The 11,224-nt window shown below is 44.7% G+C and overlaps 1 non-coding gene across 1 annotated transcript; it reads left to right on the forward strand.

Moving 5' to 3' along the window:
* The first annotated feature begins 9,603 nt into the window (after window positions 1–9,603).
* Window positions 9,604–9,676, forward strand: trnav-cac (transfer RNA valine (anticodon CAC)). Its single transcript has one exon. It is a non-coding gene; the product is annotated as a tRNA-Val (tRNA).
* The last annotated feature ends 1,548 nt before the right edge of the window (window positions 9,677–11,224 follow it).

Consider the following 11,224-nt stretch of genomic DNA (forward strand, 5'->3'; position numbering starts at 1 on the left):
GGGGAATAAATAGAGAAATAAAAGCACAGGGATATAGACAAGAGGAAGAGAGAAGGGGAAAGATACTGTCCCCACCCAGAACTAATGCAGAAACCCTTCTGCTGCGCTCGGGGTGGCCACCCACAGCCTGGATACACTAACGGGAGAACACCAGCGGCATGTCGGGGCCATAAAAGGAACGGCGAGCGGCCCTGGGAGCAGCTTGGAGGTCCCGGGAGACTACTCCAGGGAGCAGCGCGAGCTGGTGCAGGAGGGCGGCGGCAGCGAAGAGTGACGTCATCAAGGTCCAGGTCGGTGATTGGAGCGTGGGCAAGTACAGCAGGAGCGGCGAGATCGGGGCGAAGGAGCGGCGAGTGACTGCAGAGGGATGTGATCAGGGCCCAGGGGAGGCATGAGTTCGGGGCCAGGAGCCCAGGGTTAGCACGGGCCAGCCCGCACTGCAATATGTGTGTGCACTGGGTCCGTGCAGCAGAACTGGTCTCCAGTCAACCTGCTTAACCCTTGCCTCTGGACCAAGACCTCGCTCTGTCAAGCCCGTTTGATGGCTGGGGTGCAACGGCCATCACAATTTTAAAAAATCCACGCACAGGCATCTTCCACCCTTTGGGATGTCGTTCGGGTCCTTCATTGAAACACCTGTGAACTCATCCTTTTTCGGCGTGGAAGCAAGTCATCCTCGTTTCGAGGGACCGCCTATGATGATGATGATGATGGATACATTAACGTCCCAACAGCTCATTGACTGCAGGAGTGGGACCGTGCGGCGCTTCAGAAAACATGTCGAAAAGGCAAAGTCACTGATTCCGTCTCATGTGCTCCTCCGATCTAGAATAACAACACACACTAAAAATGCTTCAATAATGGTTACACTTTATCTCCGTGCAGCCTCTACAGTCTAAAGACACCACAACGGTAGTGCGAATACATTCTTCCCATCAAAGTTCTATTTGTGCTACTTTGTTGTGGCAACTCTTGATTGCAGTCACCAAGATATCCCTTGAGATATCAGGTAAAACTCATGCTTTTCCTTTGGCAATGCTTTTAATAATTTGAGAAGATTTGACTGGAGGTTTATTAACAGATAGCACTTTGTAAGGCCTTTATCTCCATATTTGCGAAGCAGTTGGCTCGTTGGTCTAGTTGTATGATTCTCACTTTGGGGTTGTTACTTGAAATTTGCGAGAGATCCCGGGCGAGCCCTTTTTTTGCCGTGAATTTTGAATTTGCATCGAACTTTTGCAAAAAAGGACTTGCATGTCTGCAGCGTCTGTCAGGAGCTCATAACGCCCCAAAGCGCTTTACAGCCGTTGAGTTACCTTTGAAATGTTGTCACGTGAGTAAAGATGTGCCCAAATCACCCCACACGCACCTCAACTCTTTGTGAAGGAGTTCATAGAATCATAGAAGTTTGCAGCACGGAAGGAGGCCAATTTGGCCCATCGTGTCCGTGTCGGCCAACAAGAGGCTATCCAGCCTAATCCCACTTTCCAGCTCCAGGTCCATAACCCTGCAGGTTACAGCACTTCAGGTCACATCCAAGCACTTGTTAAATGTGGTGAGTGTTTCTGCCTCTACCACCCTTTCAGGCAGTGAGTTCCAGACCCCCACAACCCTCTGCGTGCAGAAATAAATAGGTGCAGGCGAAGGCCATTCGGCCCCTCGAGCCGCACCACCACGGAGAATGAAACAGTTAATTCAGAGACCGTGGTCCAGAACTTAATGAAGGGTAACTTTGAAGGTATGAGGCGTGAATTGGCTAGGATAGATTGGCGAATGATACGTAAGGGGTTGACAGTGGATGGGCAATGGCAGACATTTACAGACCGCATGGATGAACTGCAACAATTGTACATCCCTGTCTGGTGTAAAAATAAAAAAGGGAAGGTTGCTCAACCGTGGCTATCAACGGAAATCAGGGATAGTATTAAAGCCAAGGAAGTGGCATACAAATTCGCCAGAAATAGCAGCGAACCCGGGGACTGCTAGACATTTGAAATTAGCAAAGGAGGACGAAGGGTTTGATTAGGGCAGGGAAAATAGAGTACGAGAGGAAGCTTGCAGGGAACATTAAAATGGACTGCAAAAGCTTCTATAGATATGTAAAGAAAAAAAGGTTAGTAAAGACAAACGTAGGTCCCCTGCAGTCAGAATCAGGGGAAGTCATAACTGGGAACAAAGAAATGACAGACCAATTGAACAAGTACTTTGGTTCGGTATTCACGAAGGAAGACACAAACAATCTTCCGGATATAAAAGGGGTCAGAGGTTCTAGTAAGAAGGAGGAACTGAGGGAAATCCTTATTAGTCGGGAAATTGTGTTGGGGAAACTGATGGGATTGAAGGCCGATATATCCCCAGGCCTGATGGTCTGCATTCCAGAGCACTTAAGGAGGTGGCCTTGGAAATAGCGGATGCATTGACAGTCATTTTCCAACACCCCATAGATTCTGGATCAGTTCCTATGGAGTGGAGGATAGCCAATGTAACCCCACTTTTTAAAAAAGGAGGGAGAGAGAAAGCAGGGAATTATAGACCGGTCAGCCTGACATCAGTAGTGGTGAAATTGATGGAATCAATTATTAAGGATGTCATAGCAGCGCATTTGGAAAGAGGTGACATGATAGGTCCAAGTCAGCATGGATTTGTGAAAGGGAAATCATGCTTGACAAATCTTCTGGAATTTGTTGAGGATGTTTCCAGTAGAGAGGACAAGGGAGAACCAGTTGATGTGGTGCAATTGGACTTTCAGAAGGCTTTCGACAAGGTCCCACACAAGAGATTAGTGTGCAAAGTTAATGCACACGGGATTGGGGGTCGTGTGCTGACGTGGATTAAAAATTAGTTGGCAGACAGGGAGCAAAGAGTAGGAGTAAATGGGTACTTTTCAGAATGGCAGGCAGTGACTAGTGGGGTACCGCAAGGGCCCAAGCTGTTTACATTGTACATTAATGATTTAGACGAGGGGACTAAATGTAGTGTCTCCAAATTTGCAGATGACACTAAGTTGGGTGGCAGTGTGAGTTGCGAAGAGTATGTTATGAGGCTGCAGAGTGACTTGGATAGGTTAGGTGAGTGGGCAAATGCATGGCAGATGAAGTATAATGTGGATAAAAGTGAGGTTTTCCACTTCGGTTGAAAAACAGAGAGACAGACTATTATCTGAATGGTGACAGATTAGGAAAAGGGGAGGTGCAACGAGACCTGGGTATCATGGTACATCAGTCATTGAAGGTTGGCATGCAGGTACAGCAGGCGGTTAAGAAAGCAAATGGCATGTTGGCCATCATAGCGAGGGGATTTGAGTATAGGGGCAGGGAGGTGTTACTACAGTTGTACAGGGCCTTGGTGAGGCCACACCTGGAGTATTGTGTACAGTTTTGGTCTCCTAACTTGAGGAAGGACGTTCTTGCTATTGAGGGAGTGCAGCGAAGGTTCACCAGACTGATTCCCAGGATGGCGGGACTGACATATCAAGAAAGACTGGATTCACTGGAGTTCAGACAAATGAGAGGGGATCTCATAGAAATCTTTAAAATTCTGGCGGGTTTATACAGGTTAGATGCAGGAAGAATGTTCCCAATGTTGGGGCAGTCCAGAACCAGGGCTCACAGTCTTAGGATAAGGGGTAAGCCATTTAGGACCGTGATGAGGAGAAACTTCTTCACCCAGAGAGTGGTGAACCTGTGGAATTCTTTACCACAGGAAGTTGTTGAGGCCAATTCACTAAATATATTCAAAAAGGAGTTAGACGTAGCCCTTACTACTCGGGGGATCAAGGGGTATGGCGAGGAAGCAGGAATGGGGTACTGAAGTTGCATGTTCAACCATAAACTCATTGAATGGTGGTGCAGGCTAGAAGGGCCGAATGGCCTACTCCTGCACATATTTTCTATGTTTCTACATTCCAATAAGATTATGGCTGATCATTCACCTCAGTACCCCTTTCCTACTTTCTCTTCATACCCCTTGAGCCCTTTTGCCATAAAGGTCACAGCTAATTCCCTCTGGAATATATCAAATGAACTGGCATCAACAATTCTCTGCGGCAGAGAATTCCACAGGTTAACAACTCTCTGAGTGAAGAAGTTTCTCCTCATCTCGGTCCTAAATGGCTTACCCCTTATCCCTGAGACTCTGACCCCTGGTTCTGGACTTCCCCAACATCGGGCACATTCTTCCTGCCTCTAACCTGTCCAGTCCCGTCAGAATTTTATATGTTTCTTTGAGATCCCCTCTCATTCTTCTAAACTCCGGTGAATACAGGCCCAGTCAATCCAGTCTCTCCTCATATGTCAGTCCTGCCATCCAGGGAATCAGTCTAGTGAACCTTCGCTGCACTCTCTCAGTAGCAAGAACATCCTTCCTCAGATTAGGAGACCAAAACTGAACACAATATTCCAGGTGAGGCCTCACCAAGGCACTGTACAACTGCAGGAAGACCTTCCTGCTCCAATACTCAAATCTCCCAGCTATGAAGGCCAACATGCCATTTGCCTTCTTCACCGCCTGCTGTACCTGCATGCCAACTTTCAATGACTGATGTACCATGACACCCAGGTCTCGTTGCACCTCCCCTTTTCCTAATCTGCCGCCATTCAGATAATAATCTGCCTTCACGTTTTTGCCACCAAAGTGGATAACATCACATTTATCCACATTATAGTGCATCTGCCATGTATTTGCCCACTCACCTAACCTTTCCAAGTCACTCTTCAGCCTCTTAGCATCCTCCTCACAGCTCACACCGTCACGCAGCTTAGAGTCACCTGCAAACTTGGAGATATAACACTCAATTTCTTCATCGAAATCATTGATGTATATTGTGAATAGCTGAGGTCCCAGCACTGAGCCCTGCAGCACCCCACTAGTCACTTCCTGTCATTCTGAGAAGGACCCATTTATCCCGACTCTCTGCTACCTGTCTGCCAACCAGTTCTCTATCCATGTCAATACATTACCCCAATACCATGTGCTTTAATTTTGCACACTAATCTCTTGTGTGGGACCTTGTCAAAGGCCTTTTGAAAGTCCAAATACATTACATCCACTGGTTTTCCCTTGTCCACTATCCTTGTTCCATCCTCAAAAAATTCTAGATGATTTGCCAAGCATGATTTCCCTTTCCTAAATCCATGCTCACTTGGACCGATTTTGTCACTGCTTTCCAAATGCTATGCTATTTCATCCACAATAATTGATTCCAGCATTTTCCCCACTACTGATGTCAGGCTAACCGGTCGATAATTACCCATTTTCTCTCTTCCTTCTTTTTAAAAAAGTGGTGTTATATTAGCTACCCTCCAGTCCATAGGAACTGATCCAGAGTTGATCGACTGTTAGAAAATGATCACCAATGCATCCACTATTTCGAGGGTTACTTCCTTAACTACTCTGGGATGCAGACGATCTGGCCCTGGGATTTATCAGCCTTCAATCCCAACAATGTCCTGAACACAATTTCCTGACTAATAAAGATTTCCTTCAGTTCCTCCTTCTCGCTGGACCCTCGGTCCCTGAGTACATTAGGAAGGTTATTTGTGTCTTCCTTCGTGAAATCAGAACCAAAGTATCTGTTTAACTGGTCCGCCATTTCTTTGTTCTCCATTATAAATTCACCTGATTCTGACTGCAAGTGACCGACGTTTGTCTTCACTAATCTTTTTCTCTTCACATATCGATCGAAGCTTTCGAAGTCAGTTTTTATGTTCCCAGCATACTTCCTCTCATACTCTATTTTCCCACTCCTTATTAAACCCTTTGTCCTCCTCTACTGAATTCTAAATTTCTTCCAGTCCTCAGGTTTGCTGCTTTTTCTGGCAAATTTATAGGCCTCTTCCTTGCATTTAACACGATCCCTAATTTCCCTTATTAGCCACGGTTGAGCCACCTTCCCAATTTTATTTTTTCTCTAGAAAGGGATGTACAATTGTTGAAGTTCATCCATGTGATCTTTAAATGTTTGCCATTGCCTATCCAGCGTCAACCTTTTAAGTCTCATTTGCCAGTCAATTCTAGCCAATTCACATCTCATGCAATCGAAGTTACCTTTCCTTAAATTCAGGTCCCTGGTCTCTGAATTAAATGTTTCAATCTCCATCTTAATAAAGAATTCTACCATATTATGGTCACTCTTCTCCAAGGGGCCTCGCACAACAAGATTGCTAATTAGTCCTTTTTCATTACACATCACCGAGTCTCGGATAGCCAGCCCTCAAGTTGGTTCCTCGACATATTGGTCTAGAAACCCATCCCTAATACACTCCAGGAAATCCTCCTCCACCGTATTTCTACCAGTTTGGTTAGCCCAATCTATATGTAGATTAAAGTCGCCCATGATAACTGCTGTATCTTTATTGCACGCATCTATAATTTCTTGTTTGATACTGTCCCCAAACTCACTACTACTGTTTGATGGTCTGTGCACAAATCCCACTCGTGTTTTCTGCACTTTGGTATTCCGCAGCTCTATACATCCAGAGTCCACACCATCCAAGCTAATGTCCTTCCTTAATATTGCGTTAATTTCCTCGTTAACCAGCATCGTTCCCCGACCTCCTTTTCCTTTCTGTCTATCCTTCTTGAATGTTGAATACCTCAGGATATTGAGTTCCCAGCCTTGGTCACCCTGGAGCCATGTCTCTGGAAACCCAATTATAACATATTCGTGAATTGCTGCATCTGAGTGAATTCATCCACCTTATTACGAATAATCCTCGCATTGACGCACAGAGACTTCAGGCTTGTCTTTTTAATACACTTTGTCCCTTTAGAATTTTGCTGTAATGTGGCCCTTTTTGATTTTTGCCTTGTGTTTCTCTGCCCTCCACTTTAACTTTTGTTCTTTCTATCTTTTGCTTCTGCCCCCATTTTACTTCTTTCTATCTCCCTGCATAGGTTCCCATCCCCCTGCCATATTAGTTTAACCCCTCCCCAACAGCACGAGCAAACATTCCCATAGACATTGGTTCCGGTCCTGACCAGGTGCAGACTGCCCGATTTGTACTTGTCCTATCTCCCCCAGAACCGGTTCCAATGTCCCAGGAATTTGAATCCCACCCTCCTGCACTACTCATCAAAACATATATTCATCTGAGCTATCCTGCATTTCCTATTCTGACTAGCTCGTGGCACTGGTAGCAATTCTGAGATTACTACCTTTTAATTTAATTCCTAGCTCACTAAACTCAGCTTGTAGGACCTCATCCCATTTTTCCCTATATCATTGGTGCCTATATACACCACGATAGCTGGCTATTCACCCACCCCCTCCAGAATGCGCTGCAGCCGCTCCGAGACATTCTTGACCTTTGCACCAGGGAGGCAACATACCATTCTGGAGTCTCGATTGCAGCCGCAGAAACATCTATCTATTTCCCTTACAATAGAATCCCCTATCACTATAGTTCTCCCACTCTTTTTCCTGCCCTCCTGTGCAGCAGGTTGTGCATCTGTTTTGCAGGGAGATGACAGCAGGGGATTCCTGCACTGTCTTCCTTCCACTGCTCTTCCTGATGTTTACCCATTCCCTCTCTGCCTGAGAAACCTTTACCTATGGTGTGTTCAATTCACGACATCCTCAGCATTGCGGATGAATCCGTGTGCAGCTCCAGTGCCGCAATGTGGCCTGTCAGGAGCTGCAGATGGATACACTTGCTGCACATGTAGTCATCAGGGACACTGGAAGCGTCCCTGACTTCCCACACAGCACAGGAGGAGCATTACATGTGTCTGAGCACTCCTGCTATGACTTAACCATTAGATTTACTTAATTTGGCAACAATTCCAAAGTTTCTTTGCTGCTAAGAACAAGAAGAAATCAAAGAAACAGAAAACTACTCACCACTCAACCAGCCAATCACTTACCCTCTTGGCTGTGACGTCACACTTTGATGACTTGTGACTTCTTTCTGACTTTTGAGCCTGCACCAGCTGCAGCTCGCTGCTCGCTGCTCCTCCAGCCGCTGCTCCTCCGACTGCCGCCGATCCCCGGACTCCCGCTGGGCCTTTATAGGCCGCTGCTCACATCTCCTCCGGTCACTGCTCCTCCGACTTTTGGAAAAAAATAATTCAGTCAGGCAGAGTCTGCATAGATTTATGGAAGGGAACTCATGTTTGACAAATTTGCTGGAATTTTTTGAGGGTGTAATGAACAGGGTGGATAAAGGGGAACCAGTGGATGTGGTGTACTTGGACTTCCAGAAGGCTTTTTGAAAAGGGACCACATAAAAGATTACTGCACAAGATAAAAGTTCCCGGGGTTGGGGCAAATATATTAGCATGGAGAGAAGATTGGCTAACGAACAGAAAACAGAGAGTCAAATAAATGGTTCATTCTCTGGTTGGCAATCAGTAACTAATCGGGTGCTGCAGGGATCAGTGCTGGGACCCCAACTGTTTACAATCTATATTAACGACTTGGATGAAGGGACTGAGTGTAATGTAGCCAAGTTTGCTGATGATACAAAGATGGAAGGAAAGGCAATGTGTGAGGAGGACACAAAAAATCTGCAAAAAGACATTGCCAGGTTAATTGAGTGGGGAAAAATTTGGCAGATGGTGTATAATGTTGGAAAGTGCAAGATTATGCATTTTGGCAGAAAAAAATCAAAGAACAAGTTATTAGTTAAAAGGAGAAAAATTGCACAGTGCTGCAGTACAGCGGGACCTGGGGATACTTGTGCATGAAACACAAAAGGTTAGTATGCAGGTACAGCAAGTGATCAGGAAGGCCAATGGAATCTTGGCCTTTATTGCAAAGGGGACGGAGTATAAAACAAAGAAGTCTTGCTGCAGTTATACAGGGTATTGGTGAGGCCAGATCTGGAACACTGCGTGCAGTTTTGGTTTCCATATTTAAGAAAGGATATAGATGCTTTGGAGGCAGTTCAGTGAAGGTTCACTAGGTTGATTCCAGAGATGAGGGGGCTAACTTATGAGAAAAGGTTGAGTAGGTTGTGCCTCTACTCATTGGAATTCAGAAGATTGAGAGGTGATCTTATGGAAACGTGTAAGATTATGAGGGGGCTTGACAAGGTGGATGCAGAGAGGATGTTTCTGCATACTAACCTTTTGTGTTTCATGTACAAGGACCCCCAGGTCCCTCTGCACCGCAGCATTTCGTAACTCTCCCCATTTAAATAATTATTTGCTTTTTTATTATTGCTACCACAGTGGATAACCTCATATTTCGCACATTATACTCCATCTGACAAATTTCTGCCCACCCACTGACCCTATCGATATCGCTTTGCAGATTGTTTGCGTCCTCCTCACAACTTGCTTTCCCACCTATCTTTGTATCATCAGCAAACTTGGCGACATTACAAACATGCAGAGCACAGAAAAAATTATTGACGTATTGACTCTCCCTCAGTTAGTATTTCTTTCATTGTGCAAAAGAAGATTATCAAATCATTAATTATGTTATCCCATGAAAGCAAAATAAAAGTTTAACGAAAATAATTGGCACATTTGAAAGGAACGTTTTTGTTTTGTGCCGTTTCGGTCAGAGAAATGTTTGTGAATGGAATTTTTTCAGAAAAAGGGATTCAGCATTTCAGCTTGTCGCTGAACACTTCTCTCTGGGCACTGCACAAGGCAGTAGTTTCCGTAGTGTAGCGGTTATCACGTTTGCCTCACACGCAAAAAGTCCCCGGTTCAAGCCCGGGTGGAAACATTATTTTTGAAACAAAAACTGGTTTTAAATGTTCATTGCTCATGTGACAATGGCCTCCTTCTGTGCTGTAAACTTATCTGATTCCAGGAAGAACATTTAAAACCAGTCTCCTAAAATACAGTGTGTGTAAAATCAGAGAGGGAATAAAACTTCCTCAATGATTAAAGTTTCACAAATTATTAAAATGAAGTTGTTGAAGTTTCGACTGACCCTCAGTGATCATGTTAGCATTTCTTTCATTCTGCTCAACAATGCTATCGGTTAATACCAGCAGATCTAAGCCGCATTTCAAACCCGGAAACAACTCATTCATTATTCACCCTTCCCAGTTCCAGTGCACAGAGGGTTATTTATACTCCATCCCAGAAACTCAAGTCCAACTTCTGACATTCCTTATTTCTAATTACTAACTCATTTATTTTGATATCACTCTGAAGTGCTTTGGGTCATCTATGTAATTTAGTTAAATTACTTCACTTTAATTAAAAACGGTGGGAGCAAAATTACTTCCCCAACTGGGAATCGAACTCGGGAAGCTGAAGGGATCGGAATGGTTTTGTGAAGCATTTAAAGATGCTCTATAAAAATCTCACACTGCTAATTTAAAAACACAGTTACGATTTGTTTCAGTGTGAAAGAACGGGATTGCAATGACAACAAAAACACCAGGCAGTGACTGCATTAAGACCAATTCAAACTTTTCACCATGTTGGTGTCACGAAGTAACAGCTGAGCTAAAGTTGGCACTGACCAATGGGTAAAAACATCTCATTATAACCGATGAGCTCACAAATATCAGGAGCAGTGCAGTCTGGTCAATGTCAAACCCCTTCTTGCTTATTCAACAGAGACATGAATGGCAGACAGACGCCACAAAGTTTAATTAAAGACCGAAGTACAAGTCACATTTAATTTCCAAATCCTTTCACCATAAAATTCCTTCACTTTATTTCAAATCTTACTGCGTTGATTCTGAAAATGAGCACCATGTGATTTTACCTTCAATACTGATGCTATTATCTGTGCACGGTAGGAATTACTGCTCCAGTTTTGAGCCCAATTTGACAAAAGTTGCCCCAGATTCCTGGTGTCGTCAGCAATGAATATTTTGAACCAGACTCCTAAAATAGTGTTTTTTTACATGAGTTCACAGGATCTGGGTGTCATGGCAAGGCCAGAATTTATTGCCCAACCTTAATTGCCCTTGAGAAGCTGGTGGTTGTTGTGTATCTGTAAAGCATGCACTCCCATGTTTCGCCACTAGGGAGCTCATCCCTTGAAGTCCCAAGGGATCTCAGCATCCCTTTGGAGCACTGTATATAAGCCGGCCCCCAAGGCCTATTCCTCACTCTGGAGTGTCTTATTAAAGACTGAGGTCACTGTTATTTTAACCTCCCTGTGTGCAGCCTCATCTGTGTTAGGAACACAATAACTGACGACGAGAATACGAATCCAACGCAAAGATGCAGCAAACTGTGGGCATCCTGGAGAAGTTCTCGGAGGTAGCAAGCTCGGAGGAAGCTTATGTCGAACGGCTAGACCAGTACT

Source organism: Pristiophorus japonicus, unplaced genomic scaffold, assembly GCF_044704955.1.
Source record: "Pristiophorus japonicus isolate sPriJap1 unplaced genomic scaffold, sPriJap1.hap1 HAP1_SCAFFOLD_52, whole genome shotgun sequence".
NCBI classification, from domain to species: Eukaryota; Metazoa; Chordata; class Chondrichthyes; family Pristiophoridae; genus Pristiophorus; species Pristiophorus japonicus.